Source organism: Dendrobates tinctorius, unplaced genomic scaffold, assembly GCF_039654945.1.
Source record: "Dendrobates tinctorius isolate UK_male_01 unplaced genomic scaffold, ASM3965494v1 ptg000033l, whole genome shotgun sequence".
Classification (NCBI taxonomy): domain Eukaryota; kingdom Metazoa; phylum Chordata; class Amphibia; order Anura; family Dendrobatidae; genus Dendrobates; species Dendrobates tinctorius.
In genome coordinates, this window is record NW_027361701.1 from 8855311 (window position 1) to 8867366 (window position 12056).

A 12056-nucleotide genomic window follows, 5' to 3' on the forward strand; every position below is an offset into this window, starting at 1 on the left:
TGGGCTCATGAGAGTAGAAAAGCATCAAAAATTTCAATCCTGCACGATTCTACCAAGAAATGTGAGCGTTCAGTCAAACAGCTGGTTTTTGCTATTGGTCCCTATTGAATAATGACTGTTTTGAAGTTTCTCCAAAAGTAAAGTAGTTGCAAAATCATCCTTTTAGAAACTTGTTTGGGCTCATGAGAAGAGTTGAAAAGCATCAAAAATTTCAATCCTGCATGATTCTACCAAGAAATGAGTGTTCATTCAATCCGCTGGTTTTTGCTATTGGTCCCTATTGAATAATGAATGTTTTGAAGTTTCTCCAAAAGTAAAGTAGTTGCAAACTCATACTTTTAGAAACTTGTTTGGGCTCATGAGAGTAGAAAAACATCAAAAATTTCAATCCTGCACGATTCTTCCAAGAAATGTGAGTGTTCATTCAAACCGCTGGTTTTTGCTATTTTGGGCCCTATTGAATGATGAATGTTTTGAAGTTTCTCCAAAAGTAAAGTAGATGCAAACTCTTCCTTTTAGAAACTTGTTTGGGCTCATGAGAGTAGTAGAAAAACATCAAAAATTTCAATCCTGCACGATTCTACCAAGAAATGTGAGTGTTCATTCAAACCGCTGGTGTTTGCTATTGGTCCATATTGAATAATGAATGTTTTGAAGTTTCTCCAAAAGTAAAGTAGTTGCAAACTCATCCTTTTAGAAACTTGTTTGGGCTCATGAGAGGAGTAGAAAAACATCAAAAATTTCAATCCTGCACGATTCTACCAAGAAATGTGTGTTCATTCAAACCGCTGGTTTTTGCTATTTTGGGCCCTACTGAATAATGAATGTTTTGAAGTTTCTCCAAAAGTAAAGTAGTTGCAAACTCTTCCTTTTAGAAACTTGTTTGGGCTCATGAGAGGAGTAGAAAAACATCAAAAATTTCAATCCTGCACGATTCTACCAAGAAATGTGAGTGTTCATTCAAACCGCTGGTTTTTGCTATTTTGGGCCCTATTGAATAATGAATGTTTTGAAGTTTCTCCAAAAGTAAAGTAGTTGCAAACTCACACTTTTATAAACTTGTTTGGGCTAATGAGAGGAGTAGAAAAACATCAAAAATTTCATTCCTGCACGATTTTACCAAGAAATGTGAGTGTTCATTCAAACCGCTGGTTTTTGCAATTGGTCCCTATTGAATAATGAATGTTTTGAAGTTTCTCCAGAAGTAAAGTAGTTGCAAACTCATACTTTAAGAAACTTGTTTGGGCTCATGAGAGGAGTAGAAAAACATCAAAAATTTCAATCCTGCAAGATTCTATCAAGAAATGTGAGTGTTCATTCAAACCGCTGATTTTTGCTATTTTGGGCCCTATTGAATGATGAATGTTTTGAAGTTTCTCCAAAATTAAAGTAGTTGGAAACTCATCCTTTTAGAAACTTGTTTGGGCTCATGAGAGGAGTAGAAAACCATCAAAAATTTCAATCCTGCACGATTCTACCAAGAAATGTGTGTTCATTCAAACCGCTGGTTTTTGCTATTTTGGGCCCTACTGAATAATGAATGTTTTGAAGTTTCTCCAAAAGTAAAGTAGTTGCAAACTCATCCTTTTAGAAACTTGTTTGGGCTCATGAGAGGAGTAGAAAAACATCAAAAATTTCAATTCTGCACGATTCTACCAAGAAATGTGAGTGTTCATTCAAACAGCTGGTTTTTGCTATTTTGGGCCCTATTGAATAATGAATGTTTTGAAGTTTCTCCAAAAGTAAAGTAGTTGCAAACTCTTCCTTTTAGAAACTTGTTTGGGCTCATGAGAGGAGTAGAAAAACATCAAAAATTTCAATCCTGCACGATTCTACCAAGAAATGTGAGTGTCCATTCAAACCGCTGGTTTTTGCTATTGTTCCCTATTGAATAATGAATGTTTTGAAGTTTCTCCTGAAGTAAAGTAGTTGCAAACTCATCCTTTAAGAAACTTGTTTGGGCTCATGAGAGGAGTAGAAAAACATCAAAAATTTCAATCCTGCAAGATTCTACCAAGAAATGTGAGTGTTCATACAAACCGCTGATTTTTGCTATTTTGGGCCCTATTGAATGATGAATGTTTTGAAGTTTCTCCAAAAGTAAAGTAGTTGCAAACTCATCCTTTTAGAAACTTGTTTGGGCTCATGAGAGGAGTAGAAAAACATCAAAAATTTCAATCCTGCACGATTCTACCAAGAAATGTGTGTTCATTCAAACCGCTGGTTTTTGCTATTTTGGGCCCTACTGAATAATGAATGTTTTGAAGTTTCTCCAAAAGTAAAGTAGTTGCAAACTCATCCTTTTAGAAACTTGTTTGGGCTGTTGAGTGGAGTAGAAAAACATCAAAAATTTCAATCCTGCACGATTCTACCAAGAAATGTGAGTGTTCATTCAAACCGCTGGTTTTTGCTATTTTGGGCACTATTGAATAATGAATGTTTTGAAGTTTCTCCAAAAGTAAAGTAGTTGCAAACTCATCCTTTCAGAAACTTGTTTGGGCTCAAGAGAGGAGTAGAAAAACATCAAAAATTTCAATCCTGCACGATTCTACCAAGAAATGTGAGTGTTCATTCAAACCGCTGGTTTTTGTTATTTTGGGCCCTATTGAATAATGAATGTTTTGAAGTTTCTCCAAAAGTAAAGTAGTTGCAAACTCACACTTTTATAAACTTTTTTGTGCTAATGAGAGGAGTAGAAAAACATCAAAAATTTCAATCCTGCATGATTTTACCAAGAAATGTGAGTGTTCATTCAAACCGCTGGTTTTTGCTATTGGTCCCTACTGAATAATGAATGTTTTTTAGTTTCTCCAGAAGTAAAGTAGTTGCAAACTCATCCTTTAAGAAACTTGTTTGGGCTCATGAGAGGAGTAGAAAAACATCAAAAATTTCAATCCTGCAAGATTCTACCAAGAAATGTGAGTGTTCATTCAAACCGCTGATTTTTGCTATTTTGGGCCCTATTGAATGATGAATGTTTTGAAGTTTCTCCAAAAGTAAAGTAGTTGCAAACTCACACTTTTATAAACTTGTTTGGGCTAATGAGAGGAGTAGAAAAACATCAAAAATTTCAATCCTGCACGATTTTACCAAGAAATGTGAGTGTTCATTCAAACCGCTGGTTTTTGCTATTGGTCCCTATTGAATAATGAATGTTTTTTAGTTTCTCCAGAAGTAAAGTAGTTGCAAACTCATCTTTTAAGAAACTTGTTTGGGCTCATGAGAGGAGTAGAAAAACATCAAAAAATTCAATCTTGCAAGATTCTACCAAGAAATGTGAGTGTTCATTCAAACCGCTGATTTTTGCTATTTTGGGCCCTATTGAATGATGAATGTTTTGAAGTTTCTCCAAAAGTAAAGTAGTTGCAAACTCATCCTTTTAGATATTTGTTTGGGCTCATGAGAGGAGTAGAAAAACATCAAAAATTTCAATCCTGCACGAATCTACCAAGAAATGTGATTGTTCATTCAAACCGCTGATTTTTCCTATTTTGTGCCCTATTGAATAATGAATGTTTTGAAGTTTCTCCAAAAGTAAAGTAGTTGCAAACTCATCCTTTCAGAAACTTGTTTGGGCTCATGAGAGGAGTAGAAAAACATCAAAAATTTCAATCCTGCACGATTCTACCAAGAAATGTGAGTGTTCATACAAACCGCTGGTTTTTGCTATTTTGGGCCCTATTGAATAATGAATGTTTTGAAGTTTCTCCAAAAGTAAAGTAGTTGCAAACTCACACTTTTATAAACTTGTTTGGGCTAATGAGAGGAGTAGAAAAACATCAAAAATTTCAATCCTGCATGATTTTACCAAGAAATGTGAGTGTTCATTCAAACCGCTGGTTTTTGCTATTGGTCCCTACTGAATAATGAATGTTTTTTAGTTTCTCCAGAAGTAAAGTAGTTGCAAACTCATCCTTTAAGAAACTTGTTTGGGCTCATGAGAGGAGTAGAAAAACATCAAAAATTTCAATCCTGCAAGATTCTACCAAGAAATGTGCGTGTTCATTCAAACCGCTGATTTTTGCTATTTTGGGCCCTATTGAATGATGAATGTTTTGAAGTTTCTCCAAAAGTAAAGTAGTTGCAAACTCACACTTTTATAAACTTGTTTGGGCTAATGAGAGGAGTAGAAAAACATCAAAAATTTCAATCCTGCACGATTTTACCAAGAAATGTGAGTGTTCATTCAAACCGCTGGTTTTTGCTATTGGTCCCTATTGAATAATGAATGTTTTTTAGTTTCTCCAGAAGTAAAGTAGTTGCAAACTCATCTTTTAAGAAACTTGTTTGGGCTCATGAGAGGAGTAGAAAAACATCAAAAAATTCAATCCTGCAAGATTCTACCAAGAAATGTGAGTGTTCATTCAAACCGCTGATTTTTGCTATTTTGGGCCCTATTGAATGATGAATGTTTTGAAGTTTCTCCAAAAGTAAAGTAGTTGCAAACTCATCCTTTTAGATATTTGTTTGGGCTCATGAGAGGAGTAGAAAAACATCAAAAATTTCAATCCTGCACGAATCTACCAAGAAATGTGATTGTTCATTCAAACCGCTGATTTTTGCTATTTTGTGCCCTATTGAATGATGAATGTTTTGAAGTTTCTCCAAAATTAAAGTAGTTGGAAACTCATCCTTTTAGAAACTTGTTTGGGCTCATGAGAGGAGTAGAAAAACATCAAAAATTTCAATCCTGCACTATTCTACCAAGAAATGTGTGTTCATTCAAACCGCTGGTTTTTGCTATTTTGGGCCCTACTGAATAATGAATGTTTTGAAGTTTCTCCAAAAGTAAAGTAGTTGCAAACTCATCCTTTTAGAAACTTGTTTGGGCTGTTGAGTGGAATAGAAAAACATCAAAAATTTCAATCCTGCACGATTCTACCAAGAAATGTGAGTGTTCATTCAAACCGCTGGTTTTTGCTATTTTGGGCCCTATTGAATAATGAATGTTTTGAAGTTTCTTCAAAAGTAAAGTAGTTGCAAACTCACACTTTTATAAACTTGTTTGGGCTAATGAGAGGAGTAGAAAAACATCAAAAATTTCAATCCTGCACGATTTTACCAAGAAATGTGAGTGTTCATTCAAACCGCTGGTTTTTGCTATTGGTCCCTATTGAATAATGAATGTTTTGAAGTTTCTCCAGAAGTAAAGTAGTTGCAAACTCATCCTTTAAGAAACTTGTTTGGGCTCATGAGAGGAGTAGAAAAGCATCAAAAATTTCAATCCTGCAAGATTCTACCAAGAAATGTGAGTGTTCATTCAAACCTCTGGTTTTTGCTATTTTGGGCCCTATTGAATGATGAATGTTTTGAAGTTTCTCCAAAAGTAAAGTAGTTGCAAACACTTCATTTTAGAAACTTGTTTGGGCTCATGAGAGTAGTAGAAAAACATCAAAAATTTCATTCCTGCACGATTCTACCAAGAAATGTGAGTGTTCATTCAAACCGCTAGTGTTTGCTATAGGTCCCTATTGAATAGTGAATGTTTTGAAGTTTCTCCAGAAGTAAAGTAGTTGCAAACTCATCCTTTAAGAAACTTGTTTGGGCTCATGAGAGGAGTAGAAAAACATCAAAAATTTCAATCCTGCAAGATTCTACCAAGAAATGTGAGTGTTCATACAAACCGCTGATTTTTGCTATTTTGGGCCCTATTGAATGATGAATGTTTTGAAGTTTCTCCAAAAGTAAAGTAGTTGCAAACTCATCCTTTTATAAACTTGTTTGGGCTCATGAGAGGAGTAGAAAAACATCAAAAATTTCAATCCTGCACGATTCTACCAAGAAATGTGTGTTCATTCAAACCGCTGGTTTTTGCTATTTTGGGCCCTACTGAATAATGAATGTTTTGAAGTTTCTCCAAAAGTAAAGTAGTTGCAAACTCATCCTTTTAGAAACTTGTTTGGGCTGTTGAGTGGAGTAGAAAAACATCAAAAATTTCAATCCTGCACGATTCTACCAAGAAATGTGAGTGTTCATTCAAACCGCTGGTTTTTGCTATTTTGGGCACTATTGAATAATGAATGTTTTGAAGTTTCTCCAAAAGTAAAGTAGTTGCAAACTCATCCTTTCAGAAACTTGTTTGGGCTCATGAGAGGAGTAGAAAAACATCAAAAATTTCAATCCTGCACGATTCTACCAAGAAATGTGAGTGTTCATTCAAACCGCTGGTTTTTGCTATTTTGGGCCCTATTGAATAATGAATGTTTTGAAGTTTCTCCAAAAGTAAAGTAGTTGCAAACTCACACTTTTATAAACTTGTTTGGGCTAATGAGAGGAGTAGAAAAACATCAAAAATTTCAATCCTGCATGATTTTACCAAGAAATGTGAGTGTTCATTCAAACCGCTGGTTTTTGCTATTGGTCCCTACTGAAAAATGAATGTTTTTTATTTTCTCCAGAAGTAAAGTAGTTGCAAACTCATCCTTTAAGAAACTTGTTTGGGCTCATGAGAGGAGTAGAAAAACATCAAAAATTTCAATCCTGCAAGATTCTACCAAGAAATGTGAGTGTTCATTCAAACCGCTGATTTTTGCTATTTTGGGCCCTATTGAATGATAAATGTTTTGAAGTTTCTCCAAAAGTAAAGTAGTTGCAAACTCACACTTTTATAAACTTGTTTGGGCTAATGAGAGGAGTAGAAAAACATCAAAAATTTCAATCCTGCACGATTTTACCAAGAAATGTGAGTGTTCATTCAAACCGCTGGTTTTTGCTATTGGTCCCTATTGAATAATGAATGTTTTTTAATTTCTCCAGAAGTAAAGTAGTTGCAAACTCATCCTTTAAGAAACTTGTTTGGGCTCATGAGAGGAGTAGAAAAACATCAAAAAATTCAATCCTGCACGATTCTACCTAGAAATGTGTGTTCATTCATACCGCTGGTTTTTGCTATTTTGGGCCCTACTGAATAATGAATGTTTTGAAGTTTCTCCAAAAGTAAAGTAGTTGCAAACTCATCCTTTCAGAAACTTGTTTGGGCTGTTGAGTGGAGTAGAAAAACATCAAAAATTTCAATCCTGCATGATTCTACCAAGAAATGTGAGTGTTCATTCAAACCGCTGTTTTTTGCTATTTTGGGCCCTATTGAATAATGAATGTTTTGAATTTTCTCCAAAAGTAAAGTAGATGCAAACTCATCCTTTTAGAATCTTGTTTGGGCTCATGAGAGGAGTAGAAAAACATCAAAAATTTCAATCCTGCACGATTCTACCAAGAAATGTGAGTGTTCATTCAAACCGCTGGTTTTTGCTATTTTGGGCCCTACTGAATAATGAATGTTTTGAAGTTTCTCAAAAAGTAAAGTAGTTGCAAACTCACACTTTTATAAACTTGTTTGGGCTAATGAGAGGAGTAGAAAAACATCAAAAATTTCAATCCTGCACGATTTTACTAAGAAATGTGAGTGTTCATTCAAACCGCTGGTTTTTGCTATTGGTCCCTACTGAATAATGAATGTTTTTTAGTTTCTCCAGAAGTAAAATAGTTGCAAACTCATCCTTTAAGAAACTTGTTTGGGCTCATGAGAGGAGTAGAAAAACATCAAAAATTTCAATCCTGCAAGATTCTACCAAGAAATGTGAGTGTTCATTCAAACCTCTGGTTTTTGCTATTTTGGGCCCTATTGAATGATGAATGTTTTGAAGTTTCTCCAAAATTAAAGTAGTTGGAAACTCATCCTTTTAGAAACTTGTTTGGGCTCATGAGAGGAGTAGAAAAACATCAAAAATTTCAATCCTGCACGATTCTACCAAGAAATGTGTGTTCATTCAAACCGCTGGTTTTTGCTATTTTGGGCCCTACTGAATAATGAATGTTTTGAAGTTTCTCCAAAAGTAAAGTAGTTGCAAACTCATCCTTTTAGAAACTTGTTTGGGCTGTTGAGTGGAATAGAAAAACATCAAAAATTTCAATCCTGCACGATTCTACCAAGAAATGTGAGTGTTCATTCAAACCGCTGGTTTTTGCTATTTTGGGCCCTATTGAATAATGAATGTTTTGAAGTTTCTTCAAAAGTAAAGTAGTTGCAAACTCACACTTTTATAAACTTGTTTGGGCTAATGAGAGGAGTAGAAAAACATCAAAAATTTCAATCCTGCACGATTTTACCAAGAAATGTGAGTGTTCATTCAAACCGCTGGTTTTTGCTATTGGTCCCTATTGAATAATGAATGTTTTGAAGTTTCTCCAGAAGTAAAGTAGTTGCAAACTCATCCTTTAAGAAACTTGTTTGGGCTCATGAGAGGAGTAGAAAAACATCAAAAATTTCAATCCTGCAAGATTCTACCAAGAAATGTGAGTGTTCATTCAAACCTCTGGTTTTTGCTATTTTGGGCCCTATTGAATGATGAATGTTTTGAAGTTTCTCCAAAATTAAAGTAGTTGGAAACTCATCCTTTTAGAAACTTGTTTGGGCTCATGAGAGGAGTAGAAAAACATCAAAAATTTCAATCCTGCACGATTCTACCAAGAAATGTGTGTTCATTCAAACCGCTGGTTTTTGCTATTTTGGGCCCTACTGAATAATGAATGTTTTGAAGTTTCTCCAAAAGTAAAGTAGTTGCAAACTCATCCTTTTAGAAACTTGTTTGGGCTGTTGAGTGGAATAGAAAAACATCAAAAATTTCAATCCTGCACGATTCTACCAAGAAATGTGAGTGTTCATTCAAACCGCTGGTTTTTGCTATTTTGGGCCCTATTGAATAATGAATGTTTTGAAGTTTCTTCAAAAGTAAAGTAGTTGCAAACTCACACTTTTATAAACTTGTTTGGGCTAATGAGAGGAGTAGAAAAACATCAAAAATTTCAATCCTGCACGATTTTACCAAGAAATGTGAGTGTTCATTCAAACCGCTGGTTTTTGCTATTGGTCCCTATTGAATAATGAATGTTTTGAAGTTTCTCCAGAAGTAAAGTAGTTGCAAACTCATCCTTTAAGAAACTTGTTTGGGCTCATGAGAGGAGTAGAAAAGCATCAAAAATTTCAATCCTGCAAGATTCTACCAAGAAATGTGAGTGTTCATTCAAACCTCTGGTTTTTGCTATTTTGGGCCCTATTGAATGATGAATGTTTTGAAGTTTCTCCAAAAGTAAAGTAGTTGCAAACACTTCATTTTAGAAACTTGTTTGGGCTCATGAGAGTAGTAGAAAAACATCAAAAATTTCATTCCTGCACGATTCTACCAAGAAATGTGAGTGTTCATTCAAACCGCTGGTGTTTGCTATAGGTCCCTATTGAATAGTGAATGTTTTGAAGTTTCTCCAGAAGTAAAGTAGTTGCAAACTCATCCTTTAAGAAACTTGTTTGGGCTCATGAGAGGAGTAGAAAAACATCAAAAATTTCAATCCTGCAAGATTCTACCAAGAAATGTGAGTGTTCATACAAACCGCTGATTTTTGCTATTTTGGGCCCTATTGAATGATGAATGTTTTGAAGTTTCTCCAAAAGTAAAGTAGTTGCAAACTCATCCTTTTATAAACTTGTTTGGGCTCATGAGAGGAGTAGAAAAACATCAAAAATTTCAATCCTGCACGATTCTACCAAGAAATGTGTGTTCATTCAAACCGCTGGTTTTTGCTATTTTGGGCCCTACTGAATAATGAATGTTTTGAAGTTTCTCCAAAAGTAAAGTACTTGCAAACTCATCCTTTTAGAAACTTGTTTGGGCTGTTGAGTGGAGTAGAAAAACATCAAAAATTTCAATCCTGCACGATTCTACCAAGAAATGTGAGTGTTCATTCAAACCGCTGGTTTTTGCTATTTTGGGCACTATTGAATAATGAATGTTTTGAAGTTTCTCCAAAAGTAAAGTAGTTGCAAACTCATCCTTTCAGAAACTTGTTTGGGCTCATGAGAGGAGTAGAAAAACATCAAAAATTTCAATCCTGCACGATTCTACCAAGAAATGTGAGTGTTCATTCAAACCGCTGGTTTTTGCTATTTTGGGCCCTATTGAATAATGAATGTTTTGAAGTTTCTCCAAAAGTAAAGTAGTTGCAAACTCACACTTTTATAAACTTGTTTGGGCTAATGAGAGGAGTAGAAAAACATCAAAAATTTCAATCCTGCATGATTTTACCAAGAAATGTGAGTGTTCATTCAAACCGCTGGTTTTTGCTATTGGTCCCTACTGAATAATGAATGTTTTTTATTTTCTCCAGAAGTAAAGTAGTTGCAAACTCATCCTTTAAGAAACTTGTTTGGGCTCATGAGAGGAGTAGAAAAACATCAAAAATTTCAATCCTGCAAGATTCTACCAAGAAATGTGAGTGTTCATTCAAACCGCTGATTTTTGCTATTTTGGGCCCTATTGAATGATAAATGTTTTGAAGTTTCTCCAAAAGTAAAGTAGTTGCAAACTCACACTTTTATAAACTTGTTTGGGCTAATGAGAGGAGTAGAAAAACATCAAAAATTTCAATCCTGCACGATTTTACCAAGAAATGTGAGTGTTCATTCAAACCGCTGGTTTTTGCTATTGGTCCCTATTGAATAATGAATGTTTTTTAATTTCTCCAGAAGTAAAGTAGTTGCAAACTCATCCTTTAAGAAACTTGTTTGGGCTCATGAGAGGAGTAGAAAAACATCAAAAAATTCAATCCTGCACGATTCTACCTAGAAATGTGTGTTCATTCATACCGCTGGTTTTTGCTATTTTGGGCCCTACTGAATAATGAATGTTTTGAAGTTTCTCCAAAAGTAAAGTAGTTGCAAACTCATCCTTTCAGAAACTTGTTTGGGCTGTTGAGTGGAGTAGAAAAACATCAAAAATTTCAATCCTGCATGATTCTACCAAGAAATGTGAGTGTTCATTCAAACCGCTGTTTTTTGCTATTTTGGGCCCTATTGAAAAATGAATGTTTTGAATTTTCTCCAAAAGTAAAGTAGATGCAAACTCATCCTTTTAGAAACTTGTTTGGGCTCATGAGAGGAGTAGAAAAACATCAAAAATTTCAATCCTGCACGATTCTACCAAGAAATGTGAGTGTTCATTCAAACCGCTGGTTTTTGCTATTTTGGGCCCTACTGAATAATGAATGTTTTGAAGTTTCTCAAAAAGTAAAGTAGTTGCAAACTCACACTTTTATAAACTTGTTTGGGCTAATGAGAGGAGTAGAAAAACATCAAAAATTTCAATCCTGCACGATTTTACCAAGAAATGTGAGTGTTCATTCAAACCGCTGGTTTTTGCTATTGGTCCCTACTGAATAATGAATGTTTTTTAGTTTCTCCAGAAGTAAAATAGTTGCAAACTCATCCTTTAAGAAACTTGTTTGGGCTCATGAGAGGAGTAGAAAAACATCAAAAATTTCAATCCTGCAAGATTCTACCAAGAAATGTGAGTGTTCATTAAAACCGCTGATTTTTGCTATTTTGGGCCCTATTGAATGATGAATGTTTTGAAGTTTCTCCAAAAGTAAAGTAGTTGCAAACTCACACTTTTATAAACTTGTTTGGGCTAATGAGAGGAGTAGAAAAACATCAAAAATTTCAATCCTGCACGATTTTACCAAGAAATGTGAGTGTTCATTCAAACCGCTGGTTTTTGCTATTGGTCCCTATTGAATAATGAATGTTTTTTAGTTTCTCCAGAAGTAAAGTAGTTGCAAACTCATCTTTTAAGAAACTTGTTTGGGATCATGAGAGGAGTAGAAAAACATCAAAAAATTCAATCCTGCAAGATTCTACCAAGAAATGTGAGTGTTCATTCAAACCGCTGATTTTTGCTATTTTGGGCCCTATTGAATGATGAATGTTTTGAAGTTTCTCCAAAAGTAAAGTAGTTGCAAACTCATCCTTTTAGATATTTGTTTGGGCTCATGAGAGGAGTAGAAAAACATCAAAAATTTCAATCCTGCACGATTCTACCAAGAAATGTGAGTGTTCATTCAAACCGCTGATTTTTGCTATTTTGGGCCCTATTGAATGATGAATGTTTTGAAGTTTCTCCAAAATTAAAGTAGTTGGAAACTCATTCTTTTAGAAACTTGTTTGGGCTCATGAGAGGAGTAGAAAAACATCAAAAATTTCAATCCTGCACGATTCTACCAAGAAATGT